This window comes from Pan paniscus, chromosome 17 (assembly GCF_029289425.2).
Source record: "Pan paniscus chromosome 17, NHGRI_mPanPan1-v2.0_pri, whole genome shotgun sequence".
NCBI lineage: Eukaryota > Metazoa > Chordata > Mammalia > Primates > Hominidae > Pan > Pan paniscus.
Genome location: NC_073266.2, coordinates 24,791,254 through 24,809,697, shown reverse-complemented (window position 1 = coordinate 24,809,697; position 18,444 = coordinate 24,791,254). Strand labels below are relative to the sequence as shown.

General features: G+C 47.4%; 1 protein-coding gene across 4 annotated transcripts in view; it reads left to right on the top strand.

Moving 5' to 3' along the window:
* The window catches only part of LDLRAD4 (low density lipoprotein receptor class A domain containing 4), a 438,865-nt gene that overhangs the window by 19,758 nt on the left and 400,663 nt on the right, over positions 1-18,444 (top strand). Inside the window, exon 1 of one of the 4 annotated variants that reach the window (XM_057300401.2) lies at positions 14,999-15,019. The exons of the other annotated variants lie outside the window; for them this stretch is intronic. The gene's annotated coding sequence lies outside the window, so the exon portion shown is untranslated. Of the gene's footprint in view, positions 1-14,998; positions 15,020-18,444 lie in introns of those variants that run through there. 4 annotated transcript variants of the gene reach the window in all.

The window sequence follows — 18,444 nt, the reverse complement described above, 5'->3', positions numbered from 1 at the left end:
GTAGTGATCAGTCCCATTTTACAGATGAGGAAACTGAGGTCTAGGGAATTTAGCACCTTGTTTGAGGTCACATGCTGTTAAGATCTCGTCTCTAAAATGGGAGGCTGGGGTAGAGTCTGGTGGCCTCCTGGACGCCCACCCCGGTTCTTAAGGTCAATGTGTCTGCCTCCTTGCGAAGTCATGGTGCTTGGGCTGATTGTGAAGGAAATGGACAGTGGAGTGAGGCTGTTCCTAGCCATCCTTACCCACAAGCTTGCTCTGAAAATCCACCTAAAACCCCAGGAGCTATTGGGAATTGTAAACTAACAGCAGGTGCCAGAATATCTGCCTTTCCCAAGTCTGGAGGGCACGAGATCACAGAGCCATCTAAGCATGAACCCAGGATTTCTCTTCCTTATTTTCCAGTATTGGAACTGGAGACAGATTGCTCAATGACTGGATGTGGTTTATTGTAAAACGAGAAGGAGCCCCCTCTTAAAAACATTCTGCTGTTGGGCTGGTCCCCTTCATGCATTGCCTCTTGTTGATAGATTTTTTGCTCAACTGGAAGGATATTAGAGGTGCCTGTGCCACGCAATATTTTATGATTGATCAGTGTCTTGAAGCACTGTTGGATGCACCTGATGCCTTCTTTATTTGGGCTGTCAGTGTTCACACAAAAGGAAGACTTTTTACATCTACTCTGTGCTCTTTCTGTGATAAGCTGGGTTATTTTGGAGAGCAGGTGGGAGAATGTGCAGATGTGGGACTCAGCACCCACAGAACTGAGGGGTGGTGTGGTGCAGGCCAGAGGGCGTGGACTGCAGAGTCCTGCCAGCCTGGGTTCACATCTCTGTGAGGTTTGCACCAAATCTGGGTTACTTTTAGGATCCTGGAGAGACTCAATACCTGGGAGGGGCCTACACATAGGCAGCCTCTCCCAGGTGGTGACTACGCCTGTATTTCTGTGTGGAAATGTGATTTTATAATGTCACGTTCCCAGGGAGCTCACTGAGATGCCTCCTGCTCCTACTCAACAGCCCTAGCCCCTGTTCCTGCCGAGGTTCTGGTGGGAGAGGGGACATTAAGATTGCTCCTTGTAAGGCCAGGCGGGTGGCTGATGTCTGCAATCCCGGCACTTGGGAGGCCGAGGTGGGCGGATCACCTGAGGTCAGGAGTTCGAGACCAGCCTGGCCAACATGGTGAAACCCTGTCTCTACTAAAAATAACAAAAATCAGCTGGGTGTGGTGGCGCACACCTGTAATCCCAGCTACTCAGGGGGCTGAGGCAGGATAATTGCTTGAATCTGGGAGGCAGAGGTTGCAGTGAGCTGAGATCACACCGCTGCACTCCAGCCTGGGCCACAGAGCAAGACTCTGTCTCAAAAAAAAAAAAAAAAAAAAAAATTGCTGCTTGTAACTGCGGGCTCGAGAGAACATTTGTGACCCATGAAGCCTGCGGTTGGAGGGGCCTGGTGTTAGGGAGAGGATACTGGAAATGTTAATGCAGCTAATCCAATGAGATTAGCCTGCTGAGCTCAGGGATTTGAGGGAACAAAGGGGAGTGCAGGGGCCACTTAGAAGTTTAAACAGACTCCCTCTCCCTTTTCACCTACGTCTTGTGTGAGGATTTCAATAGCTCCTAAATGAGCTTGCCTGAATGGCTGTGGCACTCTTTTAAATTCTAATTAGCTAGTGAATTAACCAGGATGAATTTTGATTAGTCAGAATGAATTACAGGTATTAATGATCATACAGTCTTAGAGCAAATGAAAGTAGCAGTTGTCCAGAGGGGGCTTGGGCCAGCCATCCGGCTGGAGAGACCTTCAGTAGGCTCAGAACAGCTGCGCTCATTCACTGTCTGTTCCACTTTCTTGTAATGCCTGCGCCAGTCACAGTGTGGACTGGGGACCAGACGCAGATGCCCTGGCTGTCCTTGGCGGGCCTGGAAAGAGTGGAGCCCCAAGTTGCCGGCTGGCAGACCTCCAGCTGTGGCCCGTGGGGTTTGCTCCATGGTGGCCTGGGCCACGCAGGCTGTACCAGCCATGAGATGCCATGGAGCCAAAGGCTGCGACTGTAGCTGTTTGTGCTGCAGCCAACCTTTACCCAGTTCCTGACTGCTGTTTGTTTGGTTTGCCATGGGTACTTCTGGAGACCTCCTGGCAGCATGCTGGCCCGTGCAACTCTCCTCATGCCAGTTGTAGGGTCCCTGTTCCTGTTTGGCCAAGGAAGGGATTTCCTAAGTGTATACATATTTCTTTAGCTTTGCCATGTTTTGGATGGCCTTGGACATAGAAACTCTTGCACATTAGTTAAATAACTAGGCCAGCATTCTGAAAGACCCGACTCCAGACCTACTTCGGTGATGGAGATGGGCACATGCAGGGTCAGGGTGCTTTGAAAGAGTCACACATTCACCTTCCAACAGAGCAGCCTGAGGCTTCCCTAGTCTCGCAGGGTCAACTTGCTGAAAGCTCAGCCCTTGGTCCCAAAGGAGCTCTGAGGCTGCAGGCCCAGGGCCCCGATGTCCCCGTGAGCTGGTGGCAGGGAAGCGGAAAAAGGCTTTCACACCGCCTCCCCCACATATGCCCACAGCCTCCCCTGGGCCCTTTCTTGCCTCTCCCATGGCCATCCTGTGGGTTCTTTGGCCTGGGAGGTGCTGCTTCAGCCTCCCTCGGCCTTGAGGTGCTCCAAGACAGCGTCAGCACCTGGGCTAGAGGTCCGTGCTGCCCTGTGCATCCTCAGAGTTTGACTGTAGTGTGCATGTGTGCATGCATGTGCTTGTGTGCACATGTGCGTGTGTGCGCGTGTACATGCTTGTGTGCATGTGTGTGCTTGTGTATATGTGTGCATGTGTGTGCTTGTGTGCATGTGTGCATGCGCGTGTATGCGTGCGCACCGTTATTTTCTAATGGACTGTGCAGGCATCTGTTCTCCTCATGGACCAGGAACTCAGTGATCAGGGACTCCCCTGTTTACTGTGATATTCCAGGTGCCCCCCAGAGCGCCTAGCACATAGTAGGTCTTCAGTGACTGCCAGATGAGAGGATATTTAAATGAGACGGCAGCTTTGGAGGGATGACAACAGATTGTGGTCTAATCTCACGGTTTTTGCCTGAGAGAGAATTGGCCCTACTCGAGGTGGGCTTTTTTTTTCTTTTCTTTTCTTTTTTTTTTTTTTGAGATGCAGTTTCACTCTTGTTGCCCACGCTGGAGTGCAATGGTGCAATCTCAGCTCACTGCAACGTCTGCCTCCTGGGTTCAAGCGATTCTCCTGCCTTGGCCTCCTGATTAGCTGGGATTACAGGCATGTGCCACTACCCGGCCAATTTTGTATTTTTAGTAGAGACGGGGCTTCTCCATGTTGGTCAGGCTGGTCTGGAACTCCTGACCTCAAGTGATCCACCTGCCTCGGCCTCCCGAAATGCTGGGATTACAGGCATGAGCTACCGCGCCAGGCCAAGGCGGGCTTTATTTGTGTCTGTTGGACACCTCACATGGCACCTCACAGGGCGCTGGTTTATAAAGACCCAAACCAGTGTCGAGTTCCATGCTGGCCCCGGCGTCTGCTGTGTGCTTTCACTGTGTGTATACATGCAGAAGTTCATTCCGGAGGCTTCCAGGGTAGCCTCCCGGGTGCTGCAGCGGGTCTCCCGCTCATCACTACTCTGTACACAATGTCTTGATATGCTGAGGATTGAAATGGAGCAGTGATCCTGCCTCAAGGTAGACAGCAAAACCCAGGCTATGTGGGAGTCAGTGTGGTAGGACTGAGGGCGTGCCTGAGGGATGGATGCAGGGGCAGAGAGAGCAGCAGGTGAAGGCTAGGCCTCCTGCTGAAAGCCGGTATTGCTGAGACTCCAGGGTCAGCCTTCCAGCTCCTCCTCCTGACTGACCGCTGGCAATGTAGGGGTGACTGTCCCAGCCTCCTGCTGCAGGGCGCTCTGCCGTCAGTAGAGAATCCTCCTCTGTCCCCGCGGTCCCCTCCCCGCTGAACATCCTGGATCCTGCTTTCACAGGGACATGCGTGAAATGGGTCCTGCGCCGTAATTACTCCTGCTGGAGACCGGGATTGCAAAGATGACTGTCATGTTGTCTCGTGCATCTTACATCTTTTACTGTGATTAAAAATAAATGTCATGGGGTTCACGTCCCACAGACCCTTATGTACTGCAGAGGTCAAACGGGGGCAGGTTTCTCACACACGTCATCACGCGAGGCCAGTGTCCGTCGGGGAGTGTGTCTACAAGCACGGGGCTTTGTGGCCTATCTTTATGAACCCTCCAGGGTGATGTGAAGCCAGCCACAAACAAACACACACATCATCTGAAAACAATAACAAAAGATTGGGGTTCTAGGAAAAAGAGAAAATAGTTTAACAGAGCTTCATTAAACCAAGAACGTGCTTCTGACTTGTTGACCTACTGGAATCGCTTGTTTTCACATCTGCAGGAAATTCATCAAAACAATTTTGTCTAGGATTCCAGTATTTCAAGTTTTACCCGGTCACCTCAGTGCTTGATTTGATCATCTGCATTTTCCAATTAAAGGTTAAGATTTTAGGAAGCTCTTTGAAGAGGTTGTTTAATTCCTGCTGGTACTTTGGTTTCAGGCCTGGAGCTGTGGCCGGGGTGATCGGGTGATTAGTGGAATCCAACTAAGGTAAGGCAGGCAAGACCTTCATGGACTTCACTTTGATATGGAAAAACCACTTTCATGCACTTACTAATGATAGATTTTTAGAACAATAGTAAAGAGGTTGGTAATATTTTACCCTTTAAAATCCCACGTAGTCTGTATAGTATATAGAAAAAGAAATAAGAACTAAATGCAAATGTGGTATTTTTTTTGCAAGCCACTCTGCATTGTTATTTTTTAATTAAAAAATTAAAAAAATAGATTTATGGGGTACAAGTGCAGTTTTCTTATATGGATATATTGCCTTGTGGTGAAGTCTTGGCTTTTAGTGTAACCATCACGTCAATAGGGTACATTGTACCCATTAGATGTACTGTTTTACTTAACTCTCATAAAGGTAATTTTGAAGTGGTTTATTTAAATCTTATCCAACAGCTTTGGCCTTTCAGGCAGCTCTGACCCCAGCTGTTTGACCTGGGTTTCAGCTGTTACACAGTGGGCTTGTCCACCTACCCATCCACGCATCCATCTGTGCTGGCAGGAGCTTTCGCCGGCTGGGTGCTCTTCTCCCTGCCGGCCTGCTCTGCGCCTGGCGCCTGCTCTGCCCCTGTGCCTTCATTTCCACATCTCTCAGTTCTGCAGCAGCTGAGTGTCTTGGGGCTGTTTTATATGCTGGAAGCACTTAAAGGCTTTATGTCTGACTCCAGCTGATCTTAGTTTTCCAGTCAGGCCATGTTTTCTTTGGGAGTGTTTTACAGCTGGACTTTCCAAGGGAGTAGGCCACCTTTCCATGGGCAGCGTGGTGTGGGAGGCAGGGCCCCTTGGAGGTGAGAGCCAAGGAGCTGAGTTGTCCCTGGCCTCTTCCACTTCCAGCTCTTAGCCTTGGGCACGTCACTAACTTCTGTAGAGTGGACACTGGAATATCTCTCAACCTATGAGGAGGATTAATGAGACAAAATGTGGGAACAGCATTTGAAACTTTATATCAGCATCCACCCATCCACCCACCCACCTATCCATCCATCTAGCCACCTGTACACCCACCCAGCCACCCACTCATTCATCTGTCCATCCATCCATGCACCTACCCACCCGTTCCTCTATCCATCCACCCACCCATCCATCCACCATCCAGCCACCCACCCATGCACCCGCACATTCATCCATCGATTTACCCATCCATCCGTCTACCCATCCATCTATCATCTCCCCAGCCACCACCTACCCATCCACCCATCCATCTATCCACCATGCACTCACTTACCCACCCACACATCCACCCACCCACCCACTCATTCATCTCTCCATCCATCCATTCACCTATGCACCCATTTCTCTATCCATCCACCCACCCACCCATCCATCCATTCATCCATCCATCCACCCACCCACCCACTCATGCACCCACACATCCATCTATCCATTTACCCATCCATCCATATACCCATCCACCCATTCCTCCATCCATCCATCATCTCCCCAACCACCATCTACCCGTTCATCTATCCACCATGAACTCACCCACCCACCTACCCACCCATTCATTCCGCTATCCATCCATTCATCCACTCACCAATCCACCATCCATTCATCCATCCATCCACCTACCCATCCATTAATCCATCTACCTCCTGTCCACTCACCCACTCATTCTTCTATCCACCCATCTACCCACCCACCCATCTATTCATCCATTCATGCACCCATTCATCCACCCATCCAACCCACTAATCCACCTACCCACCCATCCATTCATCCACCCATCTGTCCTAACATCCACCCACTGATCTACTCATTCATCTGCACATCCATTCATCCTGCCCACCCTCCACCATCAACCTTCCTATTGATCTGTCAGTTATTAAAGTTAATTGCCAAACATAAATATAAAATGTTAGGGTAAAGGCCCCAAGTTTTCTCTGTTACCTACCTACGTCTCTCTTTTTGTTATTATAATTACGAATGAATCCCTGAAATCTTTAAACATCTTTATTGACCCATGTGGGTTGTATTGTGGTTAATATTGTAGTCATTTACGTTTACATCTGCAAGTGTTGCCATCAAAAGCTTAGGCCTCTCCTTCCCTCTTCCCCCAAGACACACCCTGTCACAGGCACATCCACATCCACACACACAGCAGGTCTTACTTCTGAATGTTCTGTGTGGAATTTGAGCTTTTGGCAGAGCTTGTGGATTGACCTCATGGTTGAGATTTGCTGTCTTCATGGACAGGTGGGAGTGTTCATTTTAAAGTTAAATTTAATAAATATTTAGAAAGCATGCATCATATGCCTCATTAGCAATTTTGTTAGGTACTCTGGGAGAAACAAACAAGCAAGAGCGCAGAATCATCTGGTCCGTCTGTGGCCCCTGCAGTTCCGTGAGGCACTGCTTCCTCTGCACATGAGGTTCCTGGGGAGCATGTCATCTGCCTTATTATGGTTGACTGCACCCTCTGTTTGGTGGGGGGCATGGGTTCCCCTAAGTGGGAGCTGTGCCTGAGTCAGCGTCATGAGGGAAAATGTGGAGAAACCTCAGGGGCGACCATTCCATGTGGAGCTCGTGGGCAGGAGTCACCCTGAGTCTGCAGGACCCATGTGTACCTGGGCTGTACGGATGCATGTGTGACTTCATTCCAGCCCCTCTGTTCTTGAGAGCTTATTCAGTATCAGAAATAATGGGGAGACGAGGTGAGACAGGCACGTGAGGGCAGCCGTGTGTAGTCTTGTGTTGGATTCAAGTGATATCAATTTTGGAGGCCTGCCTGAAGTTTTTGCTGAGTTTATTCCAGCAGGAAATACTACCACACCTAATTAATCTTCATACAGGACTTTGCCAATTGCTATGATTTGGGGCATTGGCATTATTAGCATCATCACTTTTCATATGTGAAACTGAGGATCGGGTAGATTAAGTGCTGTGCCCAGGTCAGCCCAAGTCAAAAGGCTCAGGGCTGGCTCTCAGGGCCACATCTTTGACCCTGGCTCTCTGTCCGTCTCACTATGGCCCATGTATCCCTAAGACATGTGGAAAGCAGGGTTTCTCCAGTGGAGGGAACTAGAGCAGACAGCATGATCATTTCTGCTTCAAGGGGGCAGAGGCAATTGGAGTTTCTCACATCACCCAGCTCAGAATGGCAGCTGGTGGCCTGCAGGTGAGGGGCAGGGCCCTTGCAGCTCTGCCACCTGGTGTGCATGCTGGCTGTTCTCCAGCCTCTCTTCCTCTTGATTTTCTTGTCTCGGGTTGTTGACTTTTGCTTTTGGCCTGGTGGAGACTAAGGGGAACAGTGTGCAAAGTGCTGAGCCCATGTCTTGCACAGAGCATCACTCGGGGCTCAGAGCACTGCAGCTATTATTACTCCTTTCTAAAAAGCCAGTATCTGCCTGGAATTACAAGGCAGGCACTGACAGATGTATAAGTAGATGCTCAAGAGCAAATTAAAAATGCATTGTTAAAAATGGATTCAATGTGTGAACAAAGATTGGCATGAAGGTTGGGTCCCTGTATTTTTAGAGGCTAATTAAAGTGTGCGAACAACGATAAATTCAGATAACCCGTATTGCCTGAAGTCACCACAAAGCGTTCACTGAAGAGCTAATTGCAGCCTCCAGAGGTTTGGGTGGTCTGTGGCCATCACTGACCTCAGGCTCTGCCTGCTTTTGCCCATGCTGAGACTGCACTGTGCCCTTGGGGTCCCTGTGCAGCCCTGGGGATCTCGCTGCCCTGGCGCCTGGTGATGTGCATTCTGGTGCATTTCTGCAGTCCTGAGTTTGGGATAGACAGTAACACCATCGTGTTACCACGTGCCACTTGTCTAAATCACTCACAGAAATCTGTGGTCAGGTTTCTATAGAGTGCTTGATTGGTGATGAGGAGAGGGAGAGTGATTTATGGCATGCTGGCCCTCCAGCTATTGATGGGTGTACACACACCGAGGTCAGTGCCATATAAAATGCAGATACCACAGCCCCTAAGGGGTGGCTGGCCAGCTGTCACGGCTGCAGTCGGTATTGGAGTGGGCAGGAGTCTGTAAGGAAATGTGATCCATGGGCTTAGAATCCCCTGTTTTGTCAGTGTCTTGGAAAATTGGCCTCCAGAGATCAACTGTGGAGTGCGCCATGTCAGAGGCTGTCTTCTCCTGTTGCGACATTTAGCAGACCGGGTCTGCACACCTGATTTTCCATTAGTCACACTAGAAAGGAGAACATTTGTGCTTCATAACCTCAGGGTTAGACAAACAGCCCTGCAGGTAGATCATGATCAATAACAGGAGATCTTTGTAAACTAGGTTAATTTTGTTCCTGAAAATCTGTAATTTTTTTTATCTACAAGGTTTTTTTTTTTTTTAAATTTCCTAATAGAACATGAGTATTCACTGCACACAGACACAGTGATGGTGGGCTAAGGACAAAAAAGACCTTGGGTAAACTCTAGACCTCTACATGTCATGATTAGAAACATATCCGTTCTCACCAGGCAATCTTTTAAATCCGACCAGGCTTGCTTTAGGTACCAGGAGGTAGTAAGAATTACAGGTTCTGTTTTTAGGGCAACGGCAGGATTTTAAACTCTATATGCCTCCCCTTTCTGTCACTAAGCCACCACTTTTTTACAAAAAGCTTTGTTTTGAAATAATTGTAGATTTTCAGAAGACTTACGAAGATTGTGCAGAGTTCCTATATGCCCTGCTTCCTGTAAAGGCATTAACATCATATGTAATCATGGCACGCGTATCACAACTAAGAAATTAACGTTGGTAGAAAACTGCTAATGAAGACCATAGACTTGACTTGAATTTCACTAGTTGTTCTACCAACTAATGTCCTTCTTCTGTTCCCAGGTCCAGTCCAGGATGCCATGTTGCATCTAACCACTGCTTTTTATTCTTTGTTCTTTAAATAATTTTATTTTTAACTTTTTATTACAGTAAAAATTTCAAACTCTGTAGTAGAGAGCACGCTAGTAGGTCCAGTTGACGGCCGCCCATTTTCAGCCATGTTCCGCTTGTCGTGTGAATGAAGGTGGTCTTAGTGAGGGGCCCAGCCCTGGCAGCACCCTCCACGCACGCACAGGGTCTGCAGAGTTTGTGCCTGGCGGTGTGCTTGTCTTGCATCTCCAGTCACCATGTTCTTGCTGATGGCGCTCCAGGGTTGCTACTGTAAGCGCCTGCGCTTAAGAACTGGATCTGAGCTTTCCCCGATTTCTGCCACAGTTTTCATAGGCCATGGGATTTGCTGGAGAACTCGCTCACTCTGGAGCCTTTAGTCATGATGTCCAGTTGAGATTTATTGTTCAGTGTGACCCAGTGGTTCAGAAAACCTGTCCAACTGCACACAGCGCACCACCCCCCCCGCCTTTTTTTTTTTTTTTTTTTTTTTTTTTTTTAAAGACAGAGTCTCCCTCTCTTGCCCAGGCTGGAGTACAATGGCACGATCTCGGCTCACTGCAACCTCCACCTCCCAGGATCAAGCGATTCTACTGCCTCGGCCTCCTGAGTAGCTGGGATTACAGGCGTGTGCCACCATGCCTGGCTAATTTTGGTATTTTTTTAGTACATACAGTGTTTCTCCATGTTGGTCAGGCTGGTCTCAAACTCCTGACCTCGTGATCCGCCTGCCTCGGCCTCCCAAAGTGCTGGGACTACAGGCGCGAGCCACCGCGCCCGGCCATAGCCCCACTTTTTTGAGATGTGATTGTAAGAGCTGGACTAAAACAAAATGTCTGACAGAAGAAAAACTACCTTATTTCCACATCATACTTCCCCTCGGTGCCCAGGGTCCAGTGTCACCTCTGGATGCCCAGTGTCCTCCTTTGCCCTGGCAGAGCTTTCTGTTTCTGTGCCTGTGCAGGTTATTGGCTGGTGTCGGCACAGCGACCACCCCATAAGATGTGATGTAGCAATTGTGGAATGAACCACTGGCCTGCTAGTAGGTTTGTAAGTTTAACTGCTAAGCTACTTTACACCAAGATGTTAATAGCTCTTAGTGTTTTTAAGTGTTAACTGCTTGTGGTTATTTACATTTTTGAAGTATTTTATTTTAAAAATGGACACATAATAATTATATATTTATGGGGTACATAGTGATGTTTTGATACATATGTGTCGTGATCAGATCAGGGTAATTAGCATCTCCATCATCTCAAACATTTGTCATTTCTTTGGGCTGGGAACATTCAGTATCCTCCTAGCTAATTGAAATTGTATATTATGTTACTGTTACTTATAATCATCATACAGTGGTATAGAACACTAGAACTCCTATCTAGCTGTATTTTTGCATACCTTAACAACTCTCTCCCTATCCCCCTTTCCCTACAACCCTTCCCAACTTCTAGTATTCTCTTTTCTACTTTTTACTTCTATGAGGTCAACTTTTTACAGCATCCACACATGAGTGAGAACCTGTGGTGTTTAACTTTCTGTTCCTGGCTTATTTCACCTAACATAATGCCCTCTAGTTCCCTCTATGTTGCTGCAAATGATGGCTTTTCATTTTGTATGGCTGATTGGTACGCCATGGTGTATATGTTCCACATTTCGTCTCTCTGCTCCTCTGTTGTGGATCACCTAGGTTGATTCTGTATCTTGGTTATTGTGAATAGTGCTGCAGTAAACGTGGAGGTGCAGGTGTCTCTTCCATATCCTGATTTCCTTTGCTTTGGGTAAATGCCGAGTAGCAGGACTGCTGGATCATATGGGAGTTCTAGTTGTAGTTTTTAGAGGAACTTCTATACTGTTCTGTAGTGACTGTACCAGCTTACATTCCCACCAACAGTGTGTAACAGTTCCCTTTCTCTGCATCCACACCAACATTTATTTCTTGTCTTTTTGATAGTGGCCATGCTAACTGGGGTGAGATGGTACCTCATTGTGGTTTTGATTTGTATTTCCCTGATAATTAATGATGTTGCACATTTTTCATATATTAATATTTGTTAATCATTTGTATGTCTCCTTTTGAGAAATGTCCGCACTCAAATTTTCTCATTTTAAAATTAGATCTTTTTTTTTTTTTTGCTGTTGAAATGTTTGAGTTCCTTGTATATTTTGTATATTAATCCTTCATCAGATGCATTGTCTGCAGATACGTCCTCCGATTCTGTAGGTCATGTTTTTACTCTGTTGATTGCTTCCCTTGCTGTGCAGAAGCTTTTAGGTCGATATAATCCCATTTGATTATTTTTGCTTTTGTTGCCCATGCTTTTGGAGTCTTACTTATAAATTTTTTCCCTGGACCAATGTCTTGAAGCATTTCCCTGTGTTTTCTTCTAATGGTTTTAGAGTTTAGTGTCTTACATTTAGGTCTTTGATGCATTTTGAGTTGATTTTTGTATACGGTGAGAGGTAGGGGTCTAGTTTTATTTTTCTGCATATGCATATAGTTTTCCCAGCATTATTTATTTATTTATTTATTTATTTTACATTCAGGGGTACATGTGCAGGAAGTGCTGGTTTGTTACATAGGTAAACGTGCCCAGCACCATTTATCGAAGAGAATGTCCTTAATGAGCGTTCTTGGCCTCTTTGTCAGAAATCAGTTGGCTGTGTATATGTGGATTAATGTCTGTTCTCTCTATTCTGTTCCATTGATCTATGTGTCTGTTTTTATGCCAGTATCTTGCTGTTTTGGTTATTATAGCTTTATAGTATATTTTGAGGTCTGGTAGTGTGATACCTCCAGTTTTGTTCTTTTTGCTCAGGATTGCTTTGGCTATTTTATAATTCCATATGAAACTTTGGCTTTTTTTTTCTATTTCTGTGAAGAATGTCATTGGTATTTTGGTGCTTAATAGAAGGAAATAAGTAAAGATAAGAGCAGAAATACACAAAATTGAGACAAAAAACAAAGATCAATGAAACAAAAAGTTGGATTTTTGAAGAAATAACAGTATTAACAAACCATTAACTAGACTAAGAAAAAAAGAGAAAAATACCCAAATAAATAAAATCAGAAGTGAAAAAGTGAAACATCACAATGGATACCAGAGAAATATAAAGGATCATTAGAGAATATTATGAATAACTACATGCCACTAAAGTCAAAAACCTAGAGGAAATGGCTGAATTCCTGGACACATGCAGCCTACCAAGATTGAGCCAAGAAGAAAAAGAAAACCTGGGCAGACTAACAAGAAATGAAGTTGAATCAGTAATAAAAGTCCGTCACAGCAGAAAGGCCTAGGACTGGATGGCTTCATTGCTGAATTCTACCAAACCTTTAAAGAAGAATTCATACTAGTTCTTCTCAAACTATTCCAAATAAATTGTATCAGAGATAATTCTTCCTGACTTATTCTACAAGGCCAGCATAACCCTGACACAAAAAGCAAATAAGAACACAGCAAATAAAACCACAGGTCAATATTCTTGATGAACATAGATGCAAAAATCCTACACAAAATAATAGCAAACCAAATCCAGCAACACATCAAAAAGCTAGTACATGATGACTGAATGGGATTCATCCCAGGGATGCAAAGATGGTTCAGTATACATAAATCAAGAAATGTGATTAAATCACATCAGCAGAATGAAGGACAAAAACCACATGAACATCTCAATAGATGCAGAAAAAGCATTTGATAACCTTTAGCACCCATTCATGATAAAAACTCCCAATAAACTAGGTATAGAAGGAATGTACCTCAACACAATAAGGGCCATAAATGACAAAACCACAGCTGACATCGTACTAAATGGGGAAAAGCTGAATACTTTTCCTTTAAGAACTGGAACAAGAAAAGAATGCCCATTCTCACCACTCCTATTCAACACGTACTGGAAGTCATAGCCAGAGCAGTCAGGCAAGAGAAAGAAAGGGCATCCAAATTTGAAAGGAGGAAGTCAGATTATCCCTGTTTGCAAATGACATGATCTTATATAGAGAAAAACCTGAAGACTCTACCAAAAAGCTCTTAGAACTGGTAAATGAATTCAGTAAAGTTGCAGGATACAAAATCACCATACAAAAATCAATATTGTTTCTATAGACAAACAACTAGGTGAAAAAGAAATCAAGATGACAATTCCATTTGCAGTAGCTACAAAAAATTTAAAATACCTAGGGATAAACTTTACCAAGGAGGCGAAAGACCTCTACAAGGAAAACTACAAAGCATCGATGAAAAGAAATTGAAGAGGACTGACAAACAAATGGAAAGTACTTGGAAGAAGGACTGTATGGTTCAGATGACCATACTGCCCAAAGAAATCTACAGCTTCAATGAAGCCTCTGTTTGCATTTTACGGAGATGATATTCTTGAAGAAAAATTGTTTATCCCAAATGCAGAGTTCCTGACTTGTGGCCCATTATTGAGGAGGCTATGGTGCTTTTCTCCTTGGTCTTCAAAACAAGTTAGTCATGGATATGGAAACTCCACCCTCATGACTAAAAGAAGCAAACTGAAAAGAATGTCATTTATATGGTTCTGTAGATATATGATTGTTTGGAGGGGACTTGGGTCCTCCCAGGAGAAACAGTCTGCATTGGAATGTCTCCTTGTATTAGAATATATCTCTTGCCAGCTTCATTGGTTTTTGTTTGTTTGTTTGTTTTTTTGAGATGGAGTTTTGCTCTTGTTGCCCAGGCTGGAGTGCAATGGTGCAATCTCGGCTCACTGCAACCTCCACCTCCTGTGTTCAAGCAATTCTCCTGCCTCAGCCTCTGGATGGAGTAGCTGGGATTACAGGCGCCCATCACCACACCCAGCTAATTTTTGTATTTTTAGTAGAGATGGGGTTTCATCATGTTGGTCAGGCTGGTCTCGAACTCCTGAGCTCAGGTGATCCACCCACCTCGTCCTCCCAAAGTGCTGGGATTACAGGCGTGAGCAACTGTGCCCGGCCTTCCACAGTTATTCATTGTGCACACTTGGCCAGGTGTACCGCTAGGTGCGGGGACCCAGGGCGGGCCACAGCCCCATGTCTGACCAGATGACTGACCTCAGGCAGCCTTTGATGCACAAATGATGAACTTCCAACTGCTTAATGTTATTACAATTACAGACTGATGACGAGGTTGGTGCTGCAGCTGCACCCTGGGAACTCGGTGGTGCCCCCCACCATATTGGGCATGGTGGGACTGCCGCAGATGTGATGGATGACAAGGGTTCCTGCCAGTGAGAGGAATGAAGATGCTCTTTGCTTCTGTGAGGTCAAGGCCTCATTTCATGTGACATGCAGAAGCAGCCTCACTTGTCGCCGGCCCTCCACATCCACAGCTGTTTCTGCGCAGGGATGTCTGGCTCTGAGCACTTCTGCAGAGCAGTGTTGCGCTGTTCCTAGAATAGTGTCCTTGTAGTCTCGTTAGGCTTTGCTTCTCTTTGCGTCTTGTTGTTTTGCTGGTTTTCCAGAACACTAGCTGCACCATGAGGCTTCTGTGAGCAGATGGCATGAGATAGGTGAGTGCATGCGTGGAAACCGGGGCACCGGGGGTCCAGGGTGCAGGCCTGCTTCACTCTGGGCACCCTGTAACTGCTCCTGCTCCCAAGTGCCAGTGATATTCTGCAGATACAAATGTGTGATCACATTGCCTGGGCCCCAGTCTCCGAGGAGCCTGGTGGTGGTGGTGGTGGGCATTTTCAGCCTGGGTGTGCTGTCAGGACCCGAGAAGGTGACAGGAGAAGGTGGGAGGTGAGGAGGAGTGTCAGACGTGGGGTGGGGGGTGTGAGGCTGGAGACCAGGACCCTCGCCCGGAGCCTTGCTGTGATCGGCTGTGATGGGGAAGCTGGACGCATTTGCTGGGCGCCACCGCTCTCAGCATGAATGTGCTCAGGCTGTTGACTGAAGGGTGTTGCTCACTCTTTTTTAAGAAGCATGATATACATCTAGGAAGAGTAATATTTTAAAAGTCTTTTTCCCTTTTCCACACCTCCGCTTGAAGGAACTCCAAAGCCTGCAGGGTAAATGAGCAGTGTTAGGATGGCCAAGAGCTCTCAGGCTGATTTAGTACTTGTGGGCAGGGCCCCTTTTTGGATTGATTATGACACATGGTGCTAATGGGGTTGATTTCTAGTGGGAGGTACAGTATGTGTTACCCTTTGAGTTCTGCAAATGAAGTGGGGGGGAGGAAGGAATGCATTCAAAGGAAAGAGAAAGTGGAATTCGGAATAATTTTTTTGATATTCTCTTAAAGGCACAATGATCAGAACCTGCCATGTTTTATTTCTTTTCGTTAGAATTAAGCTTAGGTTCTGGGTGTCGGAGCATCTCTGGCACAGGTTGTACTCACCCTTTGGCCCTCAGATGTCACTGAACAGGAAGCTGCCGGGTGAGTTTTTGATAACAAATCTCATGGCAGGACGGTGGCGCCTCCCTCGCCTGCTCACCTGCCCTCCAGGCTGGTACTCACTGAGTGCCCAGTGTGTGCCCAGCCCTAGAGCCGAGGCCGCAGAAGGCCCTGTGCTTGGGGGCTTGCTGCGACACGGGGCATCCCAGGAATCCAGGACTCAGATGAGTCAATGCAGACCTGCTGCTGGAAGATAGTGCTGGAGGGGAGGAGAGTGCTGGCAGAGAAGCATAAGCCCTGGCGAGATTCCACTGAGGGGAAGCCCAGGGATTTCTGGAGGCAGGTGATGGAGCTGAGGGCTGAACACGGACGGGCGGTGTCGTGCCGTGAAGGCAGAAGAGCCTGTCTGGGTGGAGGGCACAGCCCGAGGCCCAGGGGAGGCAGGGAGCTTTTCGGGCCCAGAGCTGATGGGGTGAGGAGTGAGGGGCCCCAGGTGGACTCAGGGTTTTCTTTTCTGAGGCTGAGTGGGATCTTATAGGCCTTGGGGAGCCGTTGGAGTGTTTTCAGCAACAGTGACAGGGTCTGTTTGCACTGGGCCACGGTCTGGAGACTGGGCAGTTTGGGGGTTGGAGGAGTTTCCCTGGCCCAGCTGAGCAGGGCTGGCACGGACAGAGAGAATCCCGCCTCTTCAAGGTCGCTCAGCTGACCATGGGCATAGCTGGACCTAGAGTGCCAGCGACCCTCCATGCTTCTGCCAGGAAGTCCAGCGGCATCTTTCCATTCATGGTGGTTACGGAATTGGCTGAGTCCTTACTCTGACCTACAGTGAGCCTCAAGAAACAAAAATGTCCACCTGTGTTCAACAAATTAAACATGTAAAAGAACACACTGGGCGTGGTGGCCCACGCCTGTCATCCCAGAGCTTTGGGAGGCTGAGGCAGGAGGATCATTTGAGCCCAAGAGTTTGAGACTAGACTGGGAAACGTAGGGAAACTGTTGTCTTTACAAAACCCCCCAAAATTAGCTGGGCGTAGTGGCACTTGCCTGTGGTCCCAGCAACTTAGGAGGGTGAGGCATGAGAATCGCTTGAGCCCAGGAGGCAGAGGTGGCAGTGAGCCGAGATGGTTCCACTACACCCCAGCCTGGGCAACAGAACGGGACCCTGTCTCAAAAAAGGTTAAATAAAAGAAAAACCCAATTCTTCTTGTTTAATAGGGCACCAAGACTAAAACAGTAATCATCAGATGAAATGATAGTAGAAAATATGAAATATGAACAAATGATTGAACCTGTGAGGGCTCAAGACTAAGGGGCAGAGACACAGCCAGGGTGTCTGGGTTCAGCAGATACTTCCAGAGCCCTGCTGTGTGCTGGGCACAGGGGCTGCAGACAGATGCCCGCCCCCCCCAGCCCCGGGATGCTCCACACCCAGCAGGTGCTGTCGGATACACAGTGGGAGCTCCTTCTGACCTAGGGTCTGTGCTGGAAGAGGCAGAGGCAGACAATGGAAAGGCTCCACTCTCAACAAAGAGTGGGGTTTGATGTACTGGGGTCCGAGAAGGTAGCATTAGAGCAGGGAGTGACCATATGGGTACTGGGGAAGATTCTAGGCTGAGGCAACTCTGTGCAAAGGCTGTGGGTGAGCGGTGGCCTGGAGTGGTCAAGGCCACATGGCTGGAGAGGAGCAAGGGGTGCAGAGGGCACATGTGCATGCATGTGCACATACAGGCATGTGTGAACATATGTGTGGGTATGTGTGATTTCCCATAGGGCCCAGGGTCCAGGTGGAATGGGAGCCCTTCCAGGTTTGGAGCAGAGCAGTGTCTGGGCGTAGGTTTCCAGAGGGTCAGGGTCTCTGGGGAATAGATCACGGTGGAGGCCCAAGGGAGAGGCAGGGTGCCATAGGGGCTGTTGCAGCGTTGAGGCCCTAGGGACGGCTCCCCAGCCCAGGGCTGTGGGGTGCTTGGAGTGGAGGAGGAACCAGAGGATGCACTGAGGTGGAGAGCTGGCCGAGGGAGATGTGGTGCGTCTGAATTTCTGCTGAGCACTGGAATTCCATTTTATCAGGATGAGGATGGCTGGGGAAGGGATGGCTTTGATCATTGCTTTTATTGTGAGGAGACAATTTGTCATCAGCATTGGTGTTATTTTGGCCTGACTTTTATCACTCTTGTTCATCATGATCTTGTTTCTGCCTAACTTTCGTGCTTGCTACCCTCTTAGAAAATGATGTATCACTTATTTAGGATATTATGTGTTAATTGTTGTCCAGAAATCAAACTAAGTTTCTTTCCAAGAAGGACGTGATGTAAAGCACTTTGATTCCCTGGGAGAACAGGTGCTGTGTGTGCACAAGGTTTTGCTGCCTGATTATTCTAGGGAAAATGAGACAGTGATTATATATGTTGGCAGGACTCAGATCACAAACTGCCCTGGACGTGGGGGGAGGCTTGGGTGAATCTAAAAGCATCCTCCTGCCATTTGAGGTGAGTCCTCTCCATGTTGGGAGTAGAAATGGCTCTTCTTTTAAAATAGGGTCCCTTTCTTGGCTCTGTCTCTGAGTCACCCTCCTGGGGTCACAGATCAGCTGCATGGGCA